At 41.9% G+C, this 16,036-nt stretch overlaps 1 pseudogene; it reads right to left on the bottom strand.

The window, feature by feature from the left end:
- Window positions 1-3,755: 3,755 nt before the first annotated feature.
- LOC129475300 (beta-catenin-like protein 1) lies at window positions 3,756-5,302 on the bottom strand (annotated as a pseudogene).
- Between the last annotated feature and the right edge of the window lie 10,734 nt (window positions 5,303-16,036).

Raw genomic sequence — 16,036 nt, forward strand, 5'->3', positions numbered from 1 at the left:
GGCTTGTGCATTCATCACGTAGTTCTCATGCCATGGTTTTCAGCTCCATCAGGTCCTTTAAGAACTTATCTGCATTGGTTATTCTCATTATCTATTCATCTAATTTTTTTTTCAAAGTTTTTAACTTCTTTGCCATTGGTTCAAACTTCCTCCTTTAGCTCAGAGTAGTTTGATCTTCTGAAGCCTTCCTCTCTCAACTCGTCAAAGTCATTCTCCATCCAGCTTTGTTCCATTGCTGGTGAGGAGCTGTGTTCCTTTGCAGGAGGAGAGGCGCTCTGATTTTTAGAGTTTCCGGTTTTTCTGCTCTGTTTTTTCTCCATCTTTGTGGTTTTATCTACCTTTGGTCTTTGATGATGGTGACATACAGATGGGTTTTTGGTGTGGATGTCCTTTCTGTTTGTTAGTTTTCCTTCTAACAGTCAGGTCCCTCAGCTGCAGGTCTGTTGGAGTTTACTGGAGGTCCACTCCAGACCCTGTTTGCCTGGGTATCAGCAGTGGTGGCTGCAGAACAGCAGATATTGGTGAACTGCAAATGCTGCTGCCTGATTGATTCTCTGGAAGTTTTGTCTCAGAGGAGTACCTGGCCATGTGAGGTGTCAGTCCGCCCCTACTGGGGGCTGCCTCCCAATTAGGCTACTCAGGGCTCAGGGACCCACTTGAGGAGGCAGTCTGCCCATTCTCAAATCTCCAGCTGCGTGCTGGGAGAACCACTACTCTCTTCAAAGCTGTCAGACAGGGACATTTAAGTCTGCAGAGGTTATTGCTGTCTTTTGTTTGTCTGTGCCCTGCCCCCAGAGGTGGAGCCTACAGAGGCAGGCAGGCCTCCTTGAGCTGTGGTGGGCTCCACCCAGTTCGAGCTTCTTGGCTGCTTTGTTTACCTACTCAAGCCTGAGCAATGGCGGGCGCCCCTTCCCCAGCCTTGCTGCCGCCTTGCAGTTTGATCTCAGACTGCTGTGCTAGCAATGAGCGAGGCTCCGTGGGCGTAGGACCCTCTGAGCCAGGTGCGGGATATAATCTCCTGGTGTGCCGTTTGATAAGCCCATTGGAAAAGTGCAGTGTTAGAGTGGGAGTGACCCAATTTTCCAGGTACCATCTGTCACCCCTTTCTTTGACTAGGAAAGGAAATTCCCTGACCCCTCAGGCTTCCCGGGTGAGGCGATGCTTTGCCCTGCTTAGGCTCATGCACGGTGCGCTGCACCCACTGTCCTGCACCCACTGTCCAGCACTCCCCAGTGAGATGAACCCAGTACCTCAGTTGGAAATGCAGAAATCACCCGTCTTCTGCATCACTCACGCTGGGAGCTGTAGACTGGAGCTACTCCTATTCGGCCATCTTGGCTCCACCCCACTATATATATATATATATATATATTATATATATATATATATTTAATAATGACAGGAGGGTTCAGAACACCATCTTTTCCAAGAATTATGGATTTTGAGATTAGGAATGAAACATAATGGCAAAAAAAACCATAGCATATTGAATATATGTCTTTAAATAAAATTAACTCAAAACATTACATTTATTTGCAGATGTGTCTGTCTCCTCTGTTAAATGCCAGGCACCTTGCACCTTGTAAGAATCATGCCTGCTTTGACTTTTTTAAAAAACAGATCTATTGATGAATAATTCATATGCCACGAAATTCACCTATTTCAAGTATACAATTTAATGATTTTTAGTGAATTTATAGAGTTGAGAAATTACCAACTCAATCCAGTTTAAGAATATTTCTGGCCAGGTGCGGTGGCTCATGCCTGTAATCCCAGCACTTTGGAAGGCCAAGGTGGGTGGATCACCTGAGGTCAGGAGTTCGAGACCAGCCTGACTAACATGGAGAAATCCTGTCTCCATTAAAAATACAAAATTAGCTGGGCGTGCTGGCACATGCCTGTAATCACAGCTACTTGGAAGATTGAGGCAGGAGAATTGCTTGAACCCGGGAGGTGGAGGTTGCAGTGAGCTGAGATCACGCCATTGCACTCCAGCCTAGGCAACAAGAATGAAACTCCATCTCAAGAAAAAAATAATATTTCCATCACTCCAAAAAGATTGTCCATGCTGTTTGCAATCCCCACCCTCTACCCTCAACACTAGGCAACTTTTAAATTGCTTTCTGTCCCTATAGATTTCCCTATTCTAATTATGTCATATACATGGAATCATATAACATGTGGTCTTTTGCATCTGGCTTATTTCCCTTAGCGTAATGTTTTTGAGGTTCATCCATGTTACCGCATGTATCAGTACTTCGTCTTTTATTTACTTATTTATTTTTTGAAACTGGGTCTTACTCCATTGCCCAGGCTGGAGTGCAGTGGTGCAATCAGGGCTCACTGCAGCCTGGACACCCTGGGCTCAAGTGATCCTCCCACCTCAACCTCCCATGTGGCCAGGACTACAGATGTGCACCACCGCACCAAGCTAATTTTTGTATTTTGTGTTTTTTGTAGAGATGGTATTTTGCCATGTTGCCGAGGCTAGCCTTGAACTCCTGGGCTCAAGCTATCCACTTTCCTTGGCCTCCCAAAGTGCTGGGATTACAGGTGTGAATCACTGTGCCTGGCCCACACATTTTTTAATCCATTTATCAGTTGATGGACATTTGGATTATTTCCATTTTTTGGCTATTATGAATTACATTCCCATGGACATTGGTGTACACATTTTTGCATGTTATAATATGTTTACATTTCTCTCTAGATATTTAGAGAATTGCTGGATTTTATGGTAACTTTAAGAAACTGCCAAACTGATTTTTAAATTGGCTGTCCTGTTTCACATTCCCACCAGCAATGTATGAATGCTGTAGTTTTTCCACATCCTTACCATCATTCTATGAGTATGAAATGGTGGTTCATCACGGTTTTAATTTGCATTTCCCTAAAGATTAATAACGTAGAACACCTTTTCTTGTGCTTATTGGTCATTTGTAGATCTTCTTTGGTCAAATGTGCATTCATAACTTTGGCCCATTGCCCATTTTTTGAGTTGTTTGTCTTATTATTATTCAGTTGTAGGAGCTCTTTGTACATTCTGGCTGGACGCAAGTCCTTTACCAGAAATATGATTTGAAATATTTTTTCTGGTCTATGGATTGTCTTTTCATTTCCTTTTTTTCTTTTTTCTTTTTTCTTTTTCCTTTCTTTATTTTTTGAGACGGAGTTTCGCTGTTGTCACCCAGGCTGGAGTGCAATGGCGCGATCTTGGCTCACTGCAACCTCCACCTCCCAGGTTCAAGCGATTCTTGTGCCTTAGCCTCCTGAGTAGCTGGGATTACAGGTGCATGCCACCACGCCCAGTTAATTTTTGTATTTTTAGTAGAGACGGGGTTTCACCATGTTGGTCAGGCTGCTCTGGAACTCCTAACCTCAGATGATCCACCTGCCTCAGCCTCCCAAAGTGATGGGATTACAAGTGTGAGCCACTGCGCCTGGCCCTTTTCATTTTCTTAATAGTGTCATTTAAAGCACAAAAGTTTTATAATTTTGATGAAATCCAGTTTATCAATTTGTTCTTTCATGTTTTGTGCATATCTAAGAGATGTTTGCCTAACCCAAGGTAACCAAGCATCTTAGTTCATTTTGTGATGCTATAACAGAATACCTAGGTACTTTATTTTATTCTATTTATTTGTTTTTTTAAAACAAAACTAGCTTTAATTTGTCCAAAAGCCACACACAGCTGTCTAGAAACTGTTTCTGGAAGGGAAGCCAAGAGGGAGTCCATTATGCACAGTGTCAGGCCTCTAGAAGTTTTCAAGCAAGCCCAGGATGTGCTTTTGCTCCTTCTCCCAGAACTCCACATACCCCTTGATGATATGCCTGACAATTTTGATGGAGCGTCCTCACATGTTTAGGATCTGGTGAACCCTCTGGCAAATCTGGGGGACATTGGCATTGCAGATCTTGGCCATAATGCAGCAGATGCACTGGAGAACAAAGAGCCCTGCATCCCCCATGTCACTGTCTATGGTCTCTCCACGCTGGACCATGTCATGTTTTTCCTCTTCATTCCTCTTGTCTGCCACCTGCATTGCATCCAGATATTGAAAATGCAACTCCATTAGTCTGTCAGCCTACTCACTGTCATTTTCAGTGAATTTATTCAGAAGCTGGGTTCGCTGATGCCTTCTCAGGTTCCACAAAAGGGAAGCCGGAATGGAACAGACACGCTCTTTGTGTTCCTTGTCAGTGGTACCCACTTTCTTGATCTTCCTGGGAAATTCCATAAAGAGGGGAAAGATGATTCATAAGCCAAGAATGTCAACAAATTTACCGCAGTTGTGGGTGCCCTCGGGTGCAATCAGCACTTTCAGGACCCCGCTCCGTGAGATCTTTTCCCTGAGCATGAGATTCATCACCTGAAGACCCTCGCCTTTCAGGAAGTGCTCACGATTGGAAGTGAGCATCAGTTAGAAGCAGAGTGAATCAAACAGATTCTCCATCATCTCCTGCTCCTTTGCTGTGCTGGGATTGTGTCTTTTAAACACAGATAACTGCTGAAGAAGTGCATCAATTCCATCCAGCTCCCCAAGCAATTTCCTGTTTTCATCATTGTCCTGGAGCAATATGGCCTGCATTTCACTGCAATACAGTTTGTTGGCATCAAAAGGCTTCTTTGCCTTCAGCCTCTTCAACAGCCACTGAGGAAGACCCTGCTGGGCACCTTTTGTACACATCTCCGGCTAGAACTCAGCCATGTTTTCCACAATAACAAGAGTGTTATGGACACCATTGGCCTGCTCCTTCACAGACTCATCCAGGCGCTCCACATTCTGCACCAGCAGCGCTATCACCTGCCCATCCACCAGAGCATCAATGAGTACTTCTGCTTCCTCTTCACTCTCATAGAAGATTTCTATATCTGTTAATTCCTGACTCAAATCAACCCCAGCTATGGACACGTCTGTATTATTGTATCCAAGCAACCCAAGAGGTGACTGCACAGCATTCAGCTCCAGCAAAAGGTACAGGTCTGGCATGGTGGCCACCACGTGCATCTTCCGAATGATGTCATGTAGGTCCAGTTGGGATTCCATGAACTTCTCTGGATTGTCTGGAAACTTAATCCACAATTCTTGGTTTTTATATGCTCACTATTCAAATGTGAGAATCATTTTCTTCACTGAGCTTTTATCCAATGGCTCCTCCTCCTTCCTCTTCCTCCTCACCCTCTGTGTCAATAATCCGAAGCAGCCATTTTTTTGTCATCCTCTGCTTCTTCCACCACAATCATTTCCTCTTCCCAATCTTGAGTACTAGTTTGTTTCCGATGCATCTTCTGCTCCAAGATCCTCTTTGTCATCTCGGAGACATTTTATGCCCCTGTTGGGCTGGTAGCTCAGAAGTTTGCCCATGTCCGTGGTCCCTGGCACAGCCAACCTGTGTAATTTATAAAGAACAGAAATGTATTTCTTACAGTTTTGGAGGCTGAAAAGTCCAAGATCAAGGCACCAGAAGGTTTGGCGTCTGGCTAGGGCCCAGTCTCTGCTTCCAAGATAACACCTTGAATGTTGTATCCTCCAGAGGGGAGGAACATTGTTCTTCATGTGGCACAAGAGCAGAAAAAAAGAGACAACCCATTCCAGAAAGCCTCATTTTAAAAACATTAAACCCACCCATGAGGGCGGAGCCCTCACAACCTAATCACCTCTTAAAGGTCCCATTTCCCAATTCCATTACAATGGCAATTAAATGAGCTTTGGAGGGGACAAACATTCAAACCATAGCATTCCACCCATTGCCCCCCAAAACTCACATTCTTCTCATATGCAAAACACTTTCATTCCATCCCAATAGACCCCAAAATCTTAACCATTTTAGCACCAACACATAAGTCCAAAATCTAGAATCTCATCTAAATCATATATGGGTGAGACTCAAGGCACGATTTATTCTACGGGAAATTCCCTCCAGCCATAAGCCTGTGAAATCAAGTTATCTACTTCCAAAACACAGTGGTGGAATAGGCATAAGATAGACATTCCCAGTCTAAAAGGAAGTAGCAGACAAGAAGAAAGGGGTAACTGATCCCCAATATGTTCAGAACCCAACAGGGTGAACAACATCAAATCTTAAGGCTCCAGAACAATCTTCATTGACTCCATGTCCCACCTCTTGGACACACTAGAGTGGGCTATGTGCTTCCAAGACCTCAGGCAGCCACTCTCCCATGACTTTGCTGGACTCAGCCCATGCAGCAGTTTTCATGGGTTGAAGACTTGTGCCTGCAGCTTTCCCAGGCTAGGACTGCATACTGTTGAGTCTACATTTCTGGGGTCTCTGCAGCAGCCCTAAGCCCACAGTTCCACTGGGCATTGTCCTAGTGATAGCAAGAGGAGGCAGCCAAATGCCTAGGCAGATGGGGTGGGTACCTGGTGAAACCCCAACTCCAAGCCAAAGACAGTTTAAAGCCTGAAAGCCAAGTTACAAGTTAAATCCTCAGACTGGATTGAGAAGTTGTCTTCCTGTTTGGTGCACTTTCCTCTGATTGATCCCCTTTCCTAATTGGGTTTCTACAGTCATGCCCACCTTTGAGTGGTGTCTTTGCTTTAACCTTTTTTGCATACTCACAAACAAATCAACATGCGCTCCCCATTCTGAGTCCATAAAAGGTCCCGGATCCAGCCACATGGGGGACTTTTCCCGCCTTCAAATATGGAAACCTCCACCCCTCCACATCCCCTCTCTGCTGAGAGTTTTCCTTTCGCTTAATAAATTCTATTCCACTCACTCTCCGGCATTCGCATGCCTAATTCTTCCTGCTTGTGAGACAAGAACTCAGACTTAGCTGAGCTAAGGGGCAGAAAGACCGTAACACTAGTGGAAGCTCTCTGTGGTAGCTCTGCCCCTATGACAAGTTTCTACCTGGGCCCCCAAGCTGTCCACGACATCCTTTGAAATCTAGGTGAAGGAAGCTATGGCCCCACATTTCTTGCATTCTGTGGGGCTGCAGAATTAGCACCACCTGAATGTAACCAAGCCTTAATGTTTGAATCTTTCAGAATAGCAGGTTGAATTGCAGCTGGGCTTGCTTGAGCCATAGCTGGAACAGCCAAGGAGTGCTGCACTGAAATGCAGGAAGCAGATACTTGAGGTAGCAAAGGGCAGCAAATGCTGAGATCCCATAGCCCTCTCTCTAGAAACCTTGCCCTCAAGATCCCAGTGCTCTGAGACTGTGATGGAAGGGGCAGCCTCAAAGATCACCATAATGACTTTAGGTTAATTCTCCATTGTCTTGATGAATAGCATCTGGCTTCCTTTTATCTGTATTAATCTCCTTATCGAATGGTCCTTTGGCCACACTTTTGGTTTTCTCTCCTAAACATGCCTTTTGATTCTTTACTTAGCCAGGATTTTCCAAATCCTTATGTTCCTCTTCCCTTTTAACTATAAATTCCATGTTTAAATCATTTCTCTCTTCTTGCATTTAACTATATGCAATTAGAATAAGTCAGACAACACCCTGAATGCTTTTCTACTTAGATGTTCTTCTGTCATATCCTAGTTCATTGCTTTTAAGTTCTGCTTTCCACAAAACCTTCAGACATGGGTACAATTCAGCCAAGTTATTTGCCATTTTATGACAAAGAAGGACTTTACTGCAGTTTATGATACCTTGTTTCTCATTTCCATCTGAGATCTCACCAGAATTACCTTTACCATTCATATTTCTACCAACATTCTGATCATGACTACTTACTGATCTTTCAGAAATTTCGGACTTTCCTGACTGCTCTCTTCTTCTGAGCCCTCACCAGAATCATTCTAAACACTTTATTCATGGCAATATAGGCTTTTGCTAGGATACTCCTCCAAGTTCTTCCAGCCTATAACCATCACCCAGTTTCAAAGTAGCTTCCAGATTTTCAGGTATATGTTATAGCAACAGCTCTATTTCTGAGTACCAAAATCTGTATTCATTGGGGTTCTCCAGAGAGACAGAGCCAGTAGTATAGATACATGATAGATAGGTAGATAAATGATAGACAGATAGATAGATAAGAGGTGAATTTATTAGGAGAATTTGCTCATATGGTTATAGAGGCTTAGAAATCCCATGATAGGCTATCTGCAAGCTAAAGAACCAGAGAGGCTGGTAACATGGCTCAGTCCAAATCTGAAGGCCACAGAACCAGAGAATCAAATGGTGTAACTCTCGGTCCAATGTCAAAGTCCTGAGAACCTAGGAGGTTGCTGGTGCAAGTCCCAAAATCCAAAGGCTGGAGAACCTGGAGTTCTGATGTCCAAGGGCAGAAGAAGAAGGGTGTCCCAGCTCCAGGACAGAGAGAGAGAGAGAGAGAGAAAGAGAGAGAACACGAATTCACCTTTCCTCTGCCTTTTTGTTCTATCTGGGCCCCCAGCCAAGTGGATGGTGCCCATCCACATTGAGGGTGATCTTCCCCACTCAGTCTACTGACTACACACCAATCTCTTTTGGAAACACCCTCACGGATACACTCAGAAATAATGTTTTACCAGTTTTCTAGGTATCCCTTCATCTAGTCAAGTTGACACCTAAAATTAACCATCACACCAAAGTTTTCTCTTATGTTTTTCTCTAAAAGTTTTAGCACTAAAATTTAGGTCTTTGACCCATTTCAAGTGAATTTTTGTGTATAGTGTGAGGTAAGAGTGCAAATTCATCCTTTTGCATGTGGACATCCAATTGTCCCAGCAACTATCATTGAAAACACTATCCTTTCTCCATTGAATTGTCCTGGCACCTTTGTCAAAAATCCATTCGCCATAAATGGAAGGGTTTATTTCTGGACTCTTGATTCTGTACCATCATCTATCTTCATGACAATATCACACTGTCTTTTTAAACTTATTTTTAGAATAGTTTTTTAAAATATTTAAATTGACAAATAAAAATTGTGTGTATTTATGTTATACAACATGATGTTTTGAAATATGTATACACTGTGGAATGGCTAAATCAAGCTCATTAACATGTACATTACCACACATACTTATCATTTATTTGTGATGATATTTGAAATCTACTGTCTTAGCAATTTTCAAGTATACAATACATTGTTATTAGCTGTAGTCACTATATTGTACAATAGATCTCTTAAGCTTATTCCTCCTGGCTATAAAATTTTGTATCCTTTGACCAAGGCTGTCTTGATTACTGCAGCTTTATAGTAATTTCTGAAATCAGAAAGTGAAAGTATTTCAACTTCTGTTATTTTTCAAAAATCTCTTTGTTATTCTGAGTCCTATTAAGATCAGCTTGTAAATTTCTGAAATAATTCAGATGTCTTTACTTATGTATAGTTCTATTTATTTATTATTATTATTATTTTTGAGACAGAGTCTCACTCTGTCGCCCAGGCTGGAGTGCAGTGGCGTGATCTCGGCTCACTGCAACCTCCGCCTCCCTGGTTCAAAAAATTCTCATGCCTCAGCCTCCTGAGTAGCTGGGATCACAGGCGCCCACCACCACCCTCGGCTAATTTTTGTATTTTTAGTGGAGACAGGGTTTCACCATGTTGGCCAGGCTGGTCTCAAATTCCTGATCTCAGGCGATCTGCCCCCCTTGGCCTCCCAAAGTACTGGGATTACAGGCATGAGCCACCTCGCTTGGCCCACTTATGTGTAGTTCTATTTAGATTCTCTGTCTCTACTTGAATCATTTTTGGTAATTTGTTTATTTCTAGCAATTTGTCCACTTCACCTACATTGTCTTTAAATTCCTTTGTTGAATTGTTTTACTATATATTTAAAAGTTATTTTCTTAGTTGTTGCTCTAGGGATTACAATATGAATCTTAACCTCTCACTCTCTACTTCATAGTCATTAGTAATTACCTTTGGCAAAATATTAAAAATTTGTACTAATATCATATATGTCCACTTCTCCCCCCTACATACACTCTGCTATTATTTTCATATATACATTATATTTTTATATGTTATAAGCATAAAAATCATTTTATAAGAATTGTTTCATGTAAGGCTGGGTGCAGTGTCTCACGCCTATAACCCCAGCACTTTGGGAGGCTGAGGCAGGTGGATCACTTGAGGTCAGGAGTCTGAGACCAGTCTGGCCAACATGGTGAAACCCCATCTCTACCAAAAATACACAAATTGGCTGAGTGTGGTGGTGCACACCTGTAATCCCTGCTACTCGGGAGGCTGAAGCAGGAGAATCGCTTGAACCTGGGAGGCAGAGATTGCAGTGAACCAAGATCGCACCACAGAACTCCAGCCTGGTGACAAAGCAAGACTCTGTCTCAAAAAAGCAAGACTCCGTCTCAAAAAAAAAAAAAAAAAAAAAAATGAGTTGTTTCATGCAATCTTATGTCATTTAGATATATTAGGAAAAATATATATATTTATATAATATTGTATATTTACCTACAGATTTACTTTTTCTGGAGCTTCGTATTTCTCTGAGTGAATCAGAGCTACCATCTAGTATCATTTCCTGTCAGTGTGAAGGACTTTATTATTTCTAGAAAAACACCTATGTCTGTGAGAAATAAGGTTACTTCGGGTTTACAAAATACTGGATAACCAACCCAGAGGCAGACACAAGGCTAAAATGGGAAGGATACAAATATTCTATTTGTAGCCCATTAATCCCTGGTACATTCATATTTTGACATGGTGTTTCTATATATTTTGGAAAATGCAACCATGAGGTGGCCAACAAGTCTTTGGATTATCCCCCTCCAACCTATGTAAGAGTAGGTTGCAGATTCCTTCTTTGAAAAGAACGTTAGTAGGAAAATCTTGCGGTAGAGAGCACTTCGTCACTTTGATATGGACATCACCACTACCACCTCAAGCTAAGAGAGGGTCCGCAAGATAACTCAGAATAACGGAGGTTGCCTTCCACATGGACAGACTGACATCTGCTTCTGCTCCAGGTGCTGAGCTGTACAAACGTGTAGACCTACCCAATTCTGTCTCTGGGGTACAGCGTGAGGGAGTTTTTGGTAAAGATTGACATGTCCTCAGAGTTTTAGAATGTAGATAAGGACAGAGACTGAAGACTGCTCCTACCTGGATAAACCTGTAGAGAGGAGGCTCGTGTAGCAGCCTGATAAGGCAGCGTAAGGAAAGCGAGTTTAGACAGCGTGTATGTCCAGAGTTTGGTGGGGTGAGGGTGTGTGGGTTTTTCCCAGGGGCTAAGAAGGCAGCCAGTTGGAAGAATCTTGAAGGGTGGTGACCCAAGTGGACAGGTTGTCAGGTGAGGAAACTGGTGGTAGGAGTAACTCCTGTGGTAGAAACTGAGACAGTAAGTAATTGAGTTCAGGAGTATTTGCAAATTCGCTCTTGGGCTTTTGGGGCCATCAGAACATCCCTCCTATATATTCTTTTTTTTTTTTTTTTTTTTTTTGAGACAGAGTTTCACTCTTGTTGCCCAGACTGGAGTACAAAGGGGCCATCTCGGCTCACTTCAAGCTCCACCTCCCAGGTTCAAGCAATTCTGCTTCAGCCTCCAAAGTAACTGGGACTGCAGGCGCACACCCCCACACTCAGCTAATTTTTGTATTTTTAGCAGAGATGGGGTTTCACCGTGTTGGCTAGGCTGGTCTTGAACTCCTGACCTCATGATCCACCTGCCTCAGCCTCCCAAAGTGCTGGGATTGCACCCCGCGCCAGAACATCCCTATATTCTCTCCACTACTTCTCTGTATTGCTGCTAAACCTGTACAGGACCTACAAAGGTCTTGACGGTGTCAATGGTTTGGTTGCAACCATTTGCGTTCTGGTGTTCCTAGGGATGCTTGTCACCTCGTTTTGTTCATAATGTAATCTGCGAAATTTTTTCTTTTGCCATCATAATGGTCCTTTGCTATCAGACGAGATCGGGCGCGTTCAGGGTGGTATGGCCGTAGACAGGTCCTTTGCTATCATAATGGTTTTAAGATAGCATTTAGGGAGATCAAAAACTACACTATAAGCCAGGCGCTATGGCTCATGCCTATAATTCCAGCACTTCAGGAGGCCAAGGCAGGATGATTGCTTGAGACCAGGAGTTTGAGACCAGCCTGGGCAACACAGGCAGACTCCATCTCTTAAAAAAAAAAAAAAAAAAAAAAATTTAAATTAGCTGAATGTGGTGGTGCATGTCTGTAGTCCCAGCTACTCGGGAGGCTGAGGTGGGAGGATAGCTTGAGCCAGGGAGGTCCAGGCTGCAATAAGCCATGATCGTGCCACTGCACTCCAGTCTGGGTGACACAGTGAGATCCTGTCTCAAAAAACAAATACCCTCTCCAGATAATTCCACTTGCTCATTATTAGACAGAACTGTCACAAGTCCAACTCTTGATGTATAATAAAGTAGTTTAGAAAATTGAGTTTTATTTTTAGCTGCTAGCCCAGAATTATATTCCCAGTGAAAATATCCTTTAAAATGAACATAAAGTAAAACTAGTCTCAGAAAAACCAAAACTGATACAATTAATTGTCACCAGAGTATTTATTCAGGTTAGAAAATAATGATCCCCAAAATATGAAAATGCAAAAAGGAATAAAGAGCACAGGAAAGGATAAATATGTAGGTCAACCTATATGAATACTGATTGTATTAAACAATTATCATAATGTATTGAAAGGCTTAAAATATACATAGAACTGACATTCACAGCAACAATAGTACAAAATATAAGAGGGAATTAATTGAGTTGAAATATTTTACATCATTGCATTGTTGAGGAAGTAGTAAATATACTAATCTGTAGTGGACTAATAAATCAAGGGTGTACATCATAATCGTTAGAACCATTAAAATAATGATTAAAGAATGCAAAACTAAGAAGGTGAAGGAAGGGAAATAGAATAATAAAAGTTAATTGATTAATCCAAAAGTCAGGAAAGGAGAGAAAAAAGGAACAAATAACGGGAGACAAAACAGGTGACAAGTAGTAACATGGTATACTGAAACATACATATATCAGTAATTATGATGAAGCTCAAATTGTCAGAAAGGATTTTAAAAAGAAGGGTAACTATATGTAGTTTACAGGAAATATATCATTAATATGAAAACACAGAGATGAAAAGCAAAATGATGTAATATAATATACAATGCAAATACTAATCAAAAGAAGGTTGGTGTAGCTATGTTAATATTGTGGGTTGAATGGTAGTCCCCAAAAAGCTATGTCCTAACCCCCAGAACCTGTGAATGTAGCCTTATTTGGCAAAGGGATATTTGCAAAAGTAATTAAATTAAGGATCTTGAGGTGAAATTATTCAAGATTATCCAGATGGGCTCTAAATCCAACGACAAATGTCCTTATTAGAGACTTAAGAGGAGAAGAGAGAGAAGAGGAGAATACCAGTAAAGACAAGCAGAGACTGGAGTTATGTAGCCATGAGCCAAGGACTCCTCAGAGCCACCAGAAGGTGGGAGAATAGGAAGCATCCTTCCCCAGCACCTTTGGAAGAATTGCATTCCTGTCAAACCTTGATTTTAGACTTCTGCCCTCCAGAACTGTGTGAAAGTAAATTTCAGTTTTTAAGCCACTAAATTTGTGGTAATTTGTTATAGCAGCCCTAGGAAACTAATAAAGATTTTGGTACTAGGAAGCAGGGTGCTGGAGTAACAAATAGCTAAAACTATGGAAATGGCTGTGGAATTGAATACCGGACAGAGGCTGGAAAAAGTTTAAGAAGCATGATGGAAAAATTCCAGATTGCCTTGAAATGATTATTAGTAGAAATATGAACATCAAGGCAATTCACGTCAGGGCTCAGGAGGAAACGAGGAGTATGGTAGAGAAGGCTTCTATAATCTTAGAGAATACATATATTGTTATGCAGAATTTTGATAAAAATACGAACAATAAAGGCACGTATAGTAAGAGTGCAGAAGGAAATGAGGGATGTGCATTGGGAATGGAGAAAAGGTGATCCTTGTCATATAGTGGCAGAAAACTTGGCTGAGTTGTATTCCACAGTTGTGTAGAAAGCAGAACTTGTAAGTGATGAATTTAGGGATGTAGCTGAGGAGATTTCCAAGCAGTGCTAAAAGTGTGGCCTAGTTTCTTCTTGCTGCTTAAAGTAAAATGCAGGAGGAAAGGGATAAATTGAGAAAGAAATTGTTAAACAAAATGGAATGAGTATTGGACGATTTGGGAGGTTCTTGGCCTACCCAGTTTGCAAAAGACGCTAAAATTAGAAAATTCACTGTTGGGAAAAAAAAGAAAAAGAAAATTTACTGTCGGGGAAAAAAAAAAAGAAAATTCACTGTTGGGAATAAATGTTCCAGGGAGAGGGTTAAGGGTCTTGCTAAATAACTTTTTGCTGAAGAGATTAGGTGTGTTACTCATGGACCCAATCAACCATCTCAGCAGAAGCCAAGAATCAAGGGATGGAAATGAGAATGGCACTACCCGCCCCTAGAGATCCACTAGCAAAATTTTTGCTTCCAATCTCTGGGACCTTATGTTTTACTGGTCTAGAGATCTTAGTTTCAAAGGAAGGAATGCTTTCCACTAGGAGACGCAACAATGATTCCACTGAACTGAAGTTGAAACTGCCATCCAGCTGCTTTGGGTTCCTCTTGCCTCTAAATCAACAGGCAAAGAAGGAAGTTACTGTACTGGCCGGGGTGATTGGGCCTGATGAGCAAGGAGAAACTGGGCTGCTAATACAACTGAAGGTAAGAAGGATTTTGTCTAGAATACTGGAGTTTCCTTAGGGCATCCCTTGGTACTACCATGTGCTGTGATTAAAGTCAATGAAGAACTACAACTCAATCCAGGCAGGACTCATAACTGTCCACACCCCTCAGAAATGAAGGTTGTGTAACCCCACCAGGCAAAATACTACAACCAGCTGGGGTGTTTGCTGAGGGCAAAGGGAATATGAAATAGTAATGAAAGATGGCAGTTATAAGTACCTAGCTATGACCACATGACTGGTTGCAGAAATGAGGACTGTAATTGTTATTTCTTCTTTGTTTTTGTATGAATATGTGATATTTATGTGCGTGTGTGCATATGTAATATTTTTGTTTTCTTCCCTCCCTTATCCCTTTATAATCTAACATAAGATGTATTAATAATAGTTAACTTCACATCACAGTATTTATTTAAGTTACAGGATGTCAAGGAGAAAAGTAAACATTATTCAAAGGTATTTGCATCCTCTTCTAGGGAAAGAGTTGGTGCAGTTTTGGTTGTATGCTGGATAATTGTATCATGTTAGGTGGAAATACGACTTTGTTATTATCTTTATTTGAAGATTAAGCATAGTTTAAGGACATGTGTAAGATACCAAGATTACAAGGGGTAGACGGTGATGATTAGTTTTGTGTGTTAACTTAGCTAGGCTATAGTGTCCAGTTATTCGATCAAATACTAATCTAGGTGTTGTTACAAAGATATTTTGGAGATGTGATTAACATCTATAATCAGTTGACTTTAGGTAAAGAAGATGATTCTCAGTAATCTGGGTGGGCCTTATCCAATCAGCTGAAAGATCTTAAGAGCAAAACTGAGCTTTCCCTGAGGAAGAAAATTCCACCTGTGGAGTGCAGCATCAGGTCTTTCCTGAGGGTTTCCAGCCTGCTGCCCAGCCCTACAGATTTCAGATTTGCATAGCCGGCCCCCACAATCATGTAAGCCAGGGGCCCCCAACCCTTAGGTCATGGACCAGTACTGATCCGTGACCTGCTAGGAACTGGGCTGCACAGCAGGAGGTGAACGCCCAAGAGCATTATTGCCTGAGCTGTGCCTCCTTGTCCAATCAGCAGTGGCATTAGATTCTCACATGAATGAACCCTATTGTGCATGCAAGGGATCTAGGTTGAGTCCTCCTTATGAGAATCTAATGCCTGGCAATCTAAGGTGGAACAGTGTCACCCTGAAACCATCCCCCTGCCCCTATCAATGGAAAAACTCTCTTCCATGAAAACAGTCCCTGGTGCCAAAAAGGTTGGGGACCGCTGATGTAAGCCAATTTCTTGTATGTATCCTACTAAACTCCAACTGATACAATTAATATTAAACAAAGTAGATTTTATGGCAGGAAGAATGATTGGATGATTAGAGATAAAC

This window comes from Symphalangus syndactylus, chromosome X (genome assembly GCF_028878055.3).
Source record: "Symphalangus syndactylus isolate Jambi chromosome X, NHGRI_mSymSyn1-v2.1_pri, whole genome shotgun sequence".
Taxonomy (NCBI): domain Eukaryota; kingdom Metazoa; phylum Chordata; class Mammalia; order Primates; family Hylobatidae; genus Symphalangus; species Symphalangus syndactylus.